Source organism: Nuphar pumila, chromosome 5, assembly GCF_984573655.1.
Source record: "Nuphar pumila chromosome 5, dmNupPumi1.hap1.1, whole genome shotgun sequence".
NCBI classification, from domain to species: Eukaryota; Viridiplantae; Streptophyta; class Magnoliopsida; order Nymphaeales; family Nymphaeaceae; genus Nuphar; species Nuphar pumila.
In genome coordinates this window covers 2,695,205-2,705,203 of record NC_143253.1, presented here as the reverse complement: position 1 = coordinate 2,705,203, position 9,999 = coordinate 2,695,205, and the positions used below count along the sequence as shown (strand labels likewise).

The 9,999-nt window shown below is 39.3% G+C and overlaps 1 pseudogene across 1 annotated transcript; it reads left to right on the top strand.

The window, feature by feature from the left end:
- Window positions 1–852: 852 nt before the first annotated feature.
- LOC149836468 (uncharacterized protein At5g64816 pseudogene) lies at window positions 853–1,681 on the top strand (annotated as a pseudogene). The gene has a single exon (XR_016432019.1). The product of XR_016432019.1 is annotated as an uncharacterized protein At5g64816 pseudogene (transcript).
- Window positions 1,682–9,999: the final 8,318 nt, after the last annotated feature.

Genomic DNA, 9,999 nt, shown 5'->3' with positions numbered 1-9,999 from the left:
AAAAACCAATGAGAAATATGTAAGAAATGCAAAAAAGTATCTTTCTCACCAAAAACGGATTCACACCTTCCTCATTGGGAACCAATTTTCCTTGGATCTAGGTGTAACAAACGCCTGACCAGGCCTTTCAAAAGCACCTACATCGGACTAGGTCCTTGGCTTAGCTCTGTATGTTATGCAACTTGACATAAGCTGAACTGGAGCTGGCCTTGGGCTGTCAGGTGTAATAACTTCACCTATCCTCTGACCCACCTGATAAGAGTGGACAATGGACTGTGTTAGCGTCATTAGTGGGTGTCAACTTTATATGGTCGCTTCAATGGATTTTGTGTTTCTCCAATCTGGGTATCCAAGTCCCTTCTATAATTTTATATTCATGGTAAAAAATCTCATTCTTTAAAAAATATCGTGATTTTTTGAAAATCTATTTTTTGACAAAATTTCACATATAAAAATATCAAACATGTTATTCTCATTATAGGAAGTTATGAACGATATTTGTGACAAAACTTGGAATATCAAAGGATTTGTCAGTTTCATAAACCAGCTTTTCAACTGTTTGGACAATCACAATATCAACCAAAAGTTTTTTATCAAATTGTTACTCAAACAAATGATTGTTTTTCAGTAAACGGCAAAAAAACTTAATGAAGTTTTTTTGCCCGGGTCCGAAAGAGGATTTTCCAATTGGATAAATCACATGTTTGGTTCGGATCCGAATCTTCCCAACCTAGGGTAAGTTGGTAAATGGAAGCCAGCCATGTCAGGATCTCAATCTGAATGTTGGGCCCGGATCCAGATCACATATACTCTCTCTCTCTCTCTCTCTCTCTCTCTCTCTCTAAGAAAAACAAGAGAAAAGAGAAACTTGGGATGGTCCCATTTTTCTCTCACCTCCCTCCTTCCCTTCCCCTCTTCTAAAACCCCATGGGAACACACACCACAGAGACCTCCTGCAGGGTAAATTTGCTGAAGAAGAAAGCACACTAACAATAAGAGAGAAAGAAGGGCAAAACTTCCAAGTTGGGAAGGGGCCTCCGTGTAGAGGAAGAAGAAGGATGGTGGATTTGTTGTGGGTGGTGGTGGGGGTGGCGATACCGGCGGTGGCAGCGGCGCAGGCGGCGAGGATGAGGAAGAGGAAGGCGGTGGAGGAGCAGAAGATCAAGAAGAAGAGCTCAGAGGACGTCTTCGTGTGCGAGAGGGTCTGCACGTCCAAGCGGATGCTGAAGAAGGTGGGGGCCTTCTCCAAGGACCCGACGCTGGACACCTGTGTCACTGTCTGCGGCGTCTCCGAGCTCGACGCCTGCGCGGACGCCTGCGCCCGGACAGTCTGCGTCCACCCGCACCACGTCCCCAATTGGAACGACGTCTGCCTGCGGAGGTGCCAGAGCGAATGCCTCAAGCTCTCTTCTTCCCGAAACCAGTGATCCTGGTGATTCTAATCTTTTCTGGGTAGTTGGTTTTTGGTGTTTCCATTGCTTTTCACGATGGAATTGAGGATTAATGTTGTTGAGGGTTCGAATTTTGATGTACCGCGATGGATTTGGATTTTATGCGTGGTTTGCAGTAGAATCAATGATAGATGCGAATTCGGGGTCTTTCTTTCCTTTTTCCTTGTTCGAAAAATGTTTGATATCTATGTTCTTCTCAGTGATTTTTAATGGAATTGAGTATGTTTTTCTTATTTTGATGTGAAATAATGGTGTTTATGGGTTTTGAACCGTGTTATAGTTGGCAAATGGGTAGTCGTTTATGGTGCTTGCTTATGTAAACTGCTTGTTGTCTATGGGTTCTCTTAGTGAGTTCCATATTTGGTGGACAGATGATCATTTGTTCGATCTTCTCTTTGCATTTTCTGTTGTAAAGTGGTTCATTTTCTTTGTTTTCAAGTCCATTACAACATTGTTTCATTAATTTGTGATGAAAAATCACGTTTGTGTTATTGAATTGTTACCTTGCTTGGTTAGAAAATATGGGTTCTATAAATTTTATCATAGCGTTTAACCATTCCCTGGGGGCTAATTTTATTGGAATGCTTAAATTCAATCATCCCTGACTTTTGGTACGCATATAGTTATTGATTTTGATGCCTTTACAGCACCTGAGGGTTGGATAGGATCTTATCCTTCCATGTTAGATTTGGAAACCATAAACGAGGATGATGGTTATGAACGTTAGCAGATTTCATGTAAGCTGATTGGTCATGGAAAACGATAATGAAATAATTGAAAATTTTAAAAGTTGAACTATAAGATATTTTATTTCACAATAAAATTCTTAGCGGGTTCAAGGCACATTACCTCTTTCGTAGTAATTTTGACATGTATGAAAAATGTGATGCATCCCAAGAGGCCCCTTAAGGTGGAGGATATTGAAATGCAGTTCTCCTTAGCCTGGTGGGCTTTGCAATTCTTCAGTTGTTCGTCTCTAGGGCTCTTATTTTTTGCGCTTCTCATCCTTATCTCCAAAGTGAAGTGAATTGTATCTGTATAAGGCAGCATATTTTATCTTATTGATGCTGTTCACCATATTAGCTCATATATCATGCACCAGTTATTCCTTGCTTGGTCACACTTTGTGATTCAGCCATTCTCCCTGGTCAAGAAATCTTGGATAGCATTGGTATCATAAGGATATTGATAGCATGAATGCTATCTGGAACCACCAGTTCTTCTCAATCTCTCAAATGGTGGCAGACTTGTAGATTGAGTTTTTCTTTGTGCAAAAGTTGGCAAGGACCGACTTTGATCTGAAATTAAATATGTTAATCTAGATATGTATTTCCCAGATATCATTTGATTATTTTTTTGGCTATGGAGTTTCTTTTCAGCCTCCAGGGAGTTTGGTTAGGCACTTCCATGTTTTTAAAACCTGCTGAGTTGAACCCAATGACACCCGACTCAACTTGGCACTAAGCCTAGACAACCCAGTGGATTGATGAGGTTCTTGGCTAAACTCACCGAAGAATTGCTTGAGTTGACTGACTCACTAAATTAACCAACTGGGTGACTGGGTTGTTTATGTGTGTGTGTGTGTGGGTGGGTGGTGGGGGGGGGGGGGGGGGAAGGGGCTTGTGTGCATGTGCTGAGTCAAGTTCCAAGTCAAGCATGGCTATGGAGACCTCATTTTTTGGGTTTACCTTGGGTATTTCGTTATGACTGCTTTTTTTCTTTACTCTCCCAAAGTCTCTTGGAACATTTGTAAAGGTTGCCCTTATATTTGACATCTATATGGTGTGGCCTTACCTGATCTCCATAGACTTCTATGGTGCAGTGCACTTGTAACCTTGATTTAAGCTTGGTGATTAAATTGGTTTTTTGATAATCAAGTCTGTCATCAAACACTTTGTTTAGATTTAGAGTTTGAAAAGGTTGAGGCTCGCACATAAACTGGTATTCCTTTAAACTCAGGAGTGTTCACATAAGATTTTGGAAGGAAAATTTTATTGGTGATCCATACTTGAATGAACTTGTAGTAAGCTTGGTGACTACATTGGGGTTTTGATAACCAAGTCTATCATCAAACACTGTTTGGATTAGAGTTTGAAAAGATTGAGCTTCACACATAACCTGGTATTTCTTTAACTTAGGGGTGTTCACATCAGGTTTTGGAAGGAAAATTGTATGTGATCCAACTTAACACAGACTTTTCCACAGCTTCCTATATTTTTCTTGTGCCTGAGGTTTTAGTGTGGCATACGAGATGAGTGACTTGATTAGTAGCCTGCATTCATGAACCTTATCATGTGCAAAGTATTGATGATGTCGAGTCTGACAACCTTTGTTTGATCCAAGTAGCTTGCACATTTAGTTAATTCTAGTTTCTGCTTCTTGGTTGTTTTAATGCTATCCTCGAGTGGGATACCATCCTTCTCTTATGCTCAAGATTTTTTGTAGTTGCATCCCAGGACTTCTCTGCTGGCACCTCGAGTTGTGTCATTGTCAAGGTCTGGATGAGTTGAGTTTGAATTATCAGTTCATTTGCTTCTTACAATCTTGTTGCTCCCAACTCAGAGAGAGAGAGAGAGAGAGAGAGAGAGAGAGAGAGAGAGAGAGAGAGGTTATGTGATGCAGAGCATCTAGAGACAGAAGCGAATTTGGATCCAAATTCAAATATCCAGACCCGTTCCGGACATCGCTACCCAAGGTGATCCACACGCTTGCAGGACGTCCCTGGTCCTTGTGGATCTCTCAGTTAGCCGATGTTCATCGTGCTCCTTTTATTGTCTCGATTCCGTTGAGGAATCATATTTTGGACTTTGTTTTAGCAATAGTTATTTTATGTAATTTTTATTTTTATTTTTTTAGGAACCGAATTCTACGGATCCGGATAGTTCTGGTACCCTGTAGGATCTTTTTGTGGTACTAGAGGGTGTATGGGGTCCAAGGGTAGTTTTTATTTTTTTGCAAATTCGCTTCTCTCTTGGTGTTGGTGCAGGATCCAATTCGCAACCTATTTGGATCCGGATCTTGATCCGTCTTCATGAAGGGGGTCCTAGGTGGCGCCACTTTAGTGTGGTCTATCTTGAACCTCATTTGAATTTATGTTGACCAGCCCAAAGTCAAAAATGAACTGTTAGTGGAGTTATTAGCATTTAACAAAATCTAGGCTTGCACACTCATTTTTTGTGCAAAGCTTGAGAAGGCCCAAGGTCTCTTTATTGTAGCTCTTCCCAAGCAACCTAAGCCCTTAACTAGGGAGGTCGACCAAGGGGTTAGGGGCTTCTTCATTTTCGTTTTTGGTTGTGTGACTGGTGCTAGAGTGAGGAAATTCAAGTTTTTTGTGTGGTTGGTACTTGAGAAAAACTTTTTGAGTGTGGATGTTTGGTGGAAGGTTGCTTGGAGAAGATGGTGAAATCGTGTATCACCTTGTGAGTGTGGAAGTGGAACTCGTGGGTGGTTTCATTCTTTGAGGCTGATCTAAACTTCTTCGTGGTGGCTGAGATTTCGACACCTCCGTTCATGGCTCATTTATTGTGGCGTCGATTGCTTCCCAACGACGGTCATTCCAACTTCAAATCGGATAATCGCGGGTTCTTCATTTTGTTTGTTTACTTTGATCATATGAAACTTATGTTGATCGTTTCATCTTGCTGAAAGTGTGACTAGTTCATTGACTCTTTTGAATGCATGATTAGATCATTTTTATGTTAAAAATCGGATTGCTCAATCAAGTTAATTCTCAGAATATTCAGTGTGATTTAAAACTCGTTATTTCAATAAATTTCGTAAAATCGTTGTCTCGGTTCGTCAGAGACACCTTCAAAGAAACGGTCGTATCGGTCTCGATACTGACCTGATTTGGACGTTCTTTAGCTTTCTGAAAAGCTAAGAAGATTGTCTTCAACTTTGTAGTTAAGACTATTTCATGATTCTGTCATTTAAGGTCCTGAAAATTGTTGTCAAAGTATCGGACTGACAGTGATCCACTGTTATTAATTTGGTTCAGAACACTCCTAGTAGTGTTCGGTATTTTGTCGTTAACTGAAGATCCCCTGCATGAAAATTAGAAATTTTTTATTATGTGAAAAGCTAAGATTGAAACCCACATCTTTCATGTTTGGTGATTTTATTGAATCATTGTCTTTGTATTTCGAAAATATCAATTTCTGTTGTCATTGAATACTTAAATGTTATTTCCTGCAACAATATTTTTTTTTATATCATTCTGGATATTCAAAATTTCGTAGAGGATTGTAAAAACATCAGAAAATTGCGATCTCTAGTGTTCTGGAAAGGTCTGGATCTGGCCTTCATTTCGTCCGTTGTGAGTTTTTTCAAACTCCAACGTTTGAAGGGTCAAAAATCCCTTTAAACAGTCTATCTCTGAATTTTGATAATCTGTGTTGGACTTGTTTAGCAGTCCCGGTGTCGAGTTCGTGGAGCGATCGTTCCTTCCCCGAATTTGGTGTGTCTAGATTCGTTGGAAAGTTGTGCGAGTTGCGCACAACTTTCATTTGGACCACCTCTGTCGAAACAGAGTGCACAGGTCCCAAAAATATGTTTTTCCATAGTTCTATTCGGACTCTACATCGTATAAGCTTCCGCGTGCATTTGGATCCTGGATCGTGGATCGGTGTGTACCGAGTCCACCATAGCATTGCATCATTATGCCTTCTCGATGTCCTCTTGCTATCTTTAATTCCACTGTGCTTAGTTGCATTTTTACTCATGATTTTTTTTTTCTACAACTCAAGATCATGTTGAGTGTTGCTTATTGAAAATGATCTTAAAATTCTGTGATAAAGTTGAATTGTTTAGAATGAGATCTTGGGGTTTTACTCTGCTGGGTGTGGCAGCCATAGCTCTGTAGGACTTTCCTGCGGCAGGTCTCCTGAGCCAGCATCTGTTTCCCATGTTATAAACATAAGAGTTGAATTGTTTAGAATGAGGTAGAAGACGGAAAGGTTTGTGGCTTCTAAACACGATCCAAGACAGTGATATCTATGAGCCTCAACTGCCTTTATGTTATATACTTGAGGTGATTCACATTGGAATTTTACTTGTTTAAGATGAATTCACGAAATGCATTTGTCAATCAGGCATGAAAGATTGGTGGCATTGCAGCAGGGTTTTGAGCCCTCACTTAATTTAGTGCTGTCTTTTGAGTTTTTTTACTTTTTAGGGGGGGGAGTGTTGGTGGTGGGGGAAGGAAGAGATTGTTTATGTCCGTTCTTGTCAAAATGATTTCTCAATTTGTTAATATGAATTAATGTTCTCAAATGAGATGACAGGTATAAAAATGTTCTGCTTGAAGGTGGAGTGCATAGATTCCCAATGGAGCTTTGTACTTGAAAGTTGTGGCCTCCTTGAGGCCTATGTAGGGTATTTAAAATGCAGCCATGTTTCAATGATAAAACACAGATTCATCTGCATGGCCTTACTAGAGGATGCATTATGAGACCGAAGTTGAAAACTGTGCATTTTCTCTTAACAAGGGCGTTCTTTGGTTGGCAGTCTAGTCTTGGACTCTTGGATATAAGGTTGCACAAGGTCCTATAAATAAGAACTTTAGTCGTATTTATGTATATAATACCAGGGAACTGGTGAATGTAGGAGTTGCATAATGGGCATCTCGTAAAGTGGAAGATATGATAGTTTGAATTATTTGTGATCTATTCCTAGTAAGAAATCCAGGCTTTGTTTGATGAATGTGGCAGGTTTGGAAGCAAATGCTGGGATATCAAGAATTGGACAGATTCTTGAGTTCATATCCCACACTTCTGCAAGCCAAAGGTGAAATAAAGTTGTTGGCAGCAGTGCTGGAGGGGCCACGGTGTTGGTTATTTATTTTACGGACCATCGAGGTGGTATCCCATGTGATAAGTGGGGTCCTCTGTCAAGCTGAAGGCCAAGAATCGAATCCCTCTGCCCCCATGGGGTGGCTGTTGTTCTGGTAGGGGTCCGCCTAACCCCAGCCTACCTTTTAAAAAAAATGTTATTTATTTTACGAAAAATGATTACTGTGCAACAAATATGATATTTTTTCGAAATGCCCTACAATTTTTGCAACATAAATATTTTGTTTTAAATTTCCTAAATATATGTGAATTTTCTCTCAAATATATGATTGTTTTTTGCATAACATATTATATTCTCAAATCCGTATCTCTCTTATTCGACATCGAAGACTTGCATTGGAAATCTGAGATGGGAAAGTTACAGGTCTGTGTCTCAGATTTTCAACAAATGTAAAAAAAAAAGTTTTCAACATTGGATCAGAGAGATACAATAGAGACTTCTGCAAAAAAAGTCATATATTTGAGGAAAAATTTGCATATATTTAAGAAATCGCATATGCAAAGGGTAAAAAGTTTTTTTTTTAAACCAAATATTTGCAATTTTGGACATAAGTAGAATGATATTTCAGAAAATGCATCATATTTGTTACACTGGTCATTTTCAGTTTATTTTAACCTCTTTTTACCATTGGACAAAACTTTTATATGGATTCGAATCCAAGACCTCCCAGTCATGATAGTGTGGCCTAACCATCCAGCTGTCTCATTCTCTCCTTTAAGAAAGAAATTGTTGATAATCCATCCTTAGACAAGATTTTTTTTGGTTCTTTCTCTAAAAAAAAACCAAATCTTTTTTTGTTCTTTAATTTTTGGTTTGACTGAATACTTACTCCAATGAAACAGTTGGGTAACTTTTCCTTTCTCCAAAACATATGGAACCGCACGCATTTTTCACTTTTGTTATAAACATATGGCTTTTTCCCTCGTGGAAATCAGTTTCAAAAAAAAGTTTTTTCAAGATAAAATGGCTGCACCTCAAAGAGTGCAACTTTTTCTCGATTAATTTTCCCCCCAAAATATTGGGACCAAGATTGGAAAAGAAAATTCTCAGGGGATTTCTACCCCATTCTTTTTTTGTTTTTGAGAGAGAATTTTACCCTATTCATTTAAACACAGTCAGGATGATTATACTTTTCAATTACAACTTCCTGAATAAAACAATATTATCACCAATTATAGGATGCGATTTGCAGTGGTCCAATTTGGTAAAAGTTGATGGATCTTTTATTTAGCAATTAGAATCATATGGGAAGTTGCTGGCTCTAGTGAAAAGACCTTTGGTTGTGGCGCTCCCCTCCACTTGCAAGCATGAAACCTATGGGACGGGGACAAAAACCTATCCTACCTAGGTCTGGTAAAGGAGCTGATCGAACCAAGCTTGAAGTGTTCAAAGCTTGGCTCATTTTTGTGGTGAGCCAAGCTGAGTTTGAGCTCATAATGAGCCTGAGTTAAACAAGCCGAGTTCGAGCTGGCTTGTTTATAAAAAAAATACATTGTTTTAGAGAAGTAAAATAGGATTACAAAAAAATACGTGTAAAATATATTTCTCAATACTTAACATGCTTGGACGAGTCTAGCCGAGTACCTATTCACATTCAGCTTGACAAGCCTATTTTATAGGTTTGAACCAGCTTTTTTTGAGCTGAACCACGAGCGGCTCAGCTTGTATCCCAGCCTTAATCCTCCTACCCATGTTTTGTCCCAAAATTATGGGATCCAGAAGTTGGATTGGAGGAGATGCGACTTTTGGATCCCAAAACGGTCCATAAAGAATGGATTACCAAGTTTTCAGGGGCTACTTGTTCAATGCAACCAGCAATTTTAAAGCAGGGTCTGTACTTGCAAAATTCCAAAATTCTTCATGTAAGACATCCAATCACAATTATTGAAGAGCCCCGTAACACACTCTTTACCTGTTTACTCTTGCTGCATGTTTTTTATTAGTGCATGAAAATGGGCACCCAAATCCCGGAACAGGCATACTCATTCAAACTACATGTAAAGTGTGTATGATTTAAGGTTGACTAGGTAAAATGCAAATTTTGAATGGAGGGGAATGTGAGTTCACGTGAAGGCTTTTGAAAACAGAAAAGTTTCGAGTCTCACAATTCGAAGAATTATATGGATAGTAATTTGAAGTACAAATAGTGAAGGTCCACTTTTGTCTTTGATTTTTGAGAATTCAAGAGAAAATGGCAGAAGTACACTTCTTGTGAAGCGGCAATGAGAGGTCATGCTCTCATAGTTCTTTCTGTTTGAAAGGCCTCCAACTAGCATCGAGTCCCCATAAAAGGGTGTTTACTGTTATGGTGCCTATTGGTCTCTCAAACAGGCTCAGAGGCTTCCAAATCCAATGTGTATGACTCCAGATGCATATGAGAGACTCACCAATATGAAGTAATTGAGTCTCTATTACCACCTAGACAGTGTGACCCAGTTTATTTGGGATCTGATGAGTTTGGCATTTAATTCGTTAATATACTTGAGCTGGTACTAGTCAAACCTAGATCAAAGCTACACTTGATGTGCTTCCCAACAAAAAGGTTTGCTTTTCACAAACCTTGATTGGAATAAAGCAGCCAAATAATTTCTAATATCATTTCCTCACGCCGATGTACAGTACACCAAGGAGTCAATCTGGAATGGCCTTCCAAGCATGCAAATGTTTGAAAGCTGTGGCCTTATGCTTCCTCTGCTTG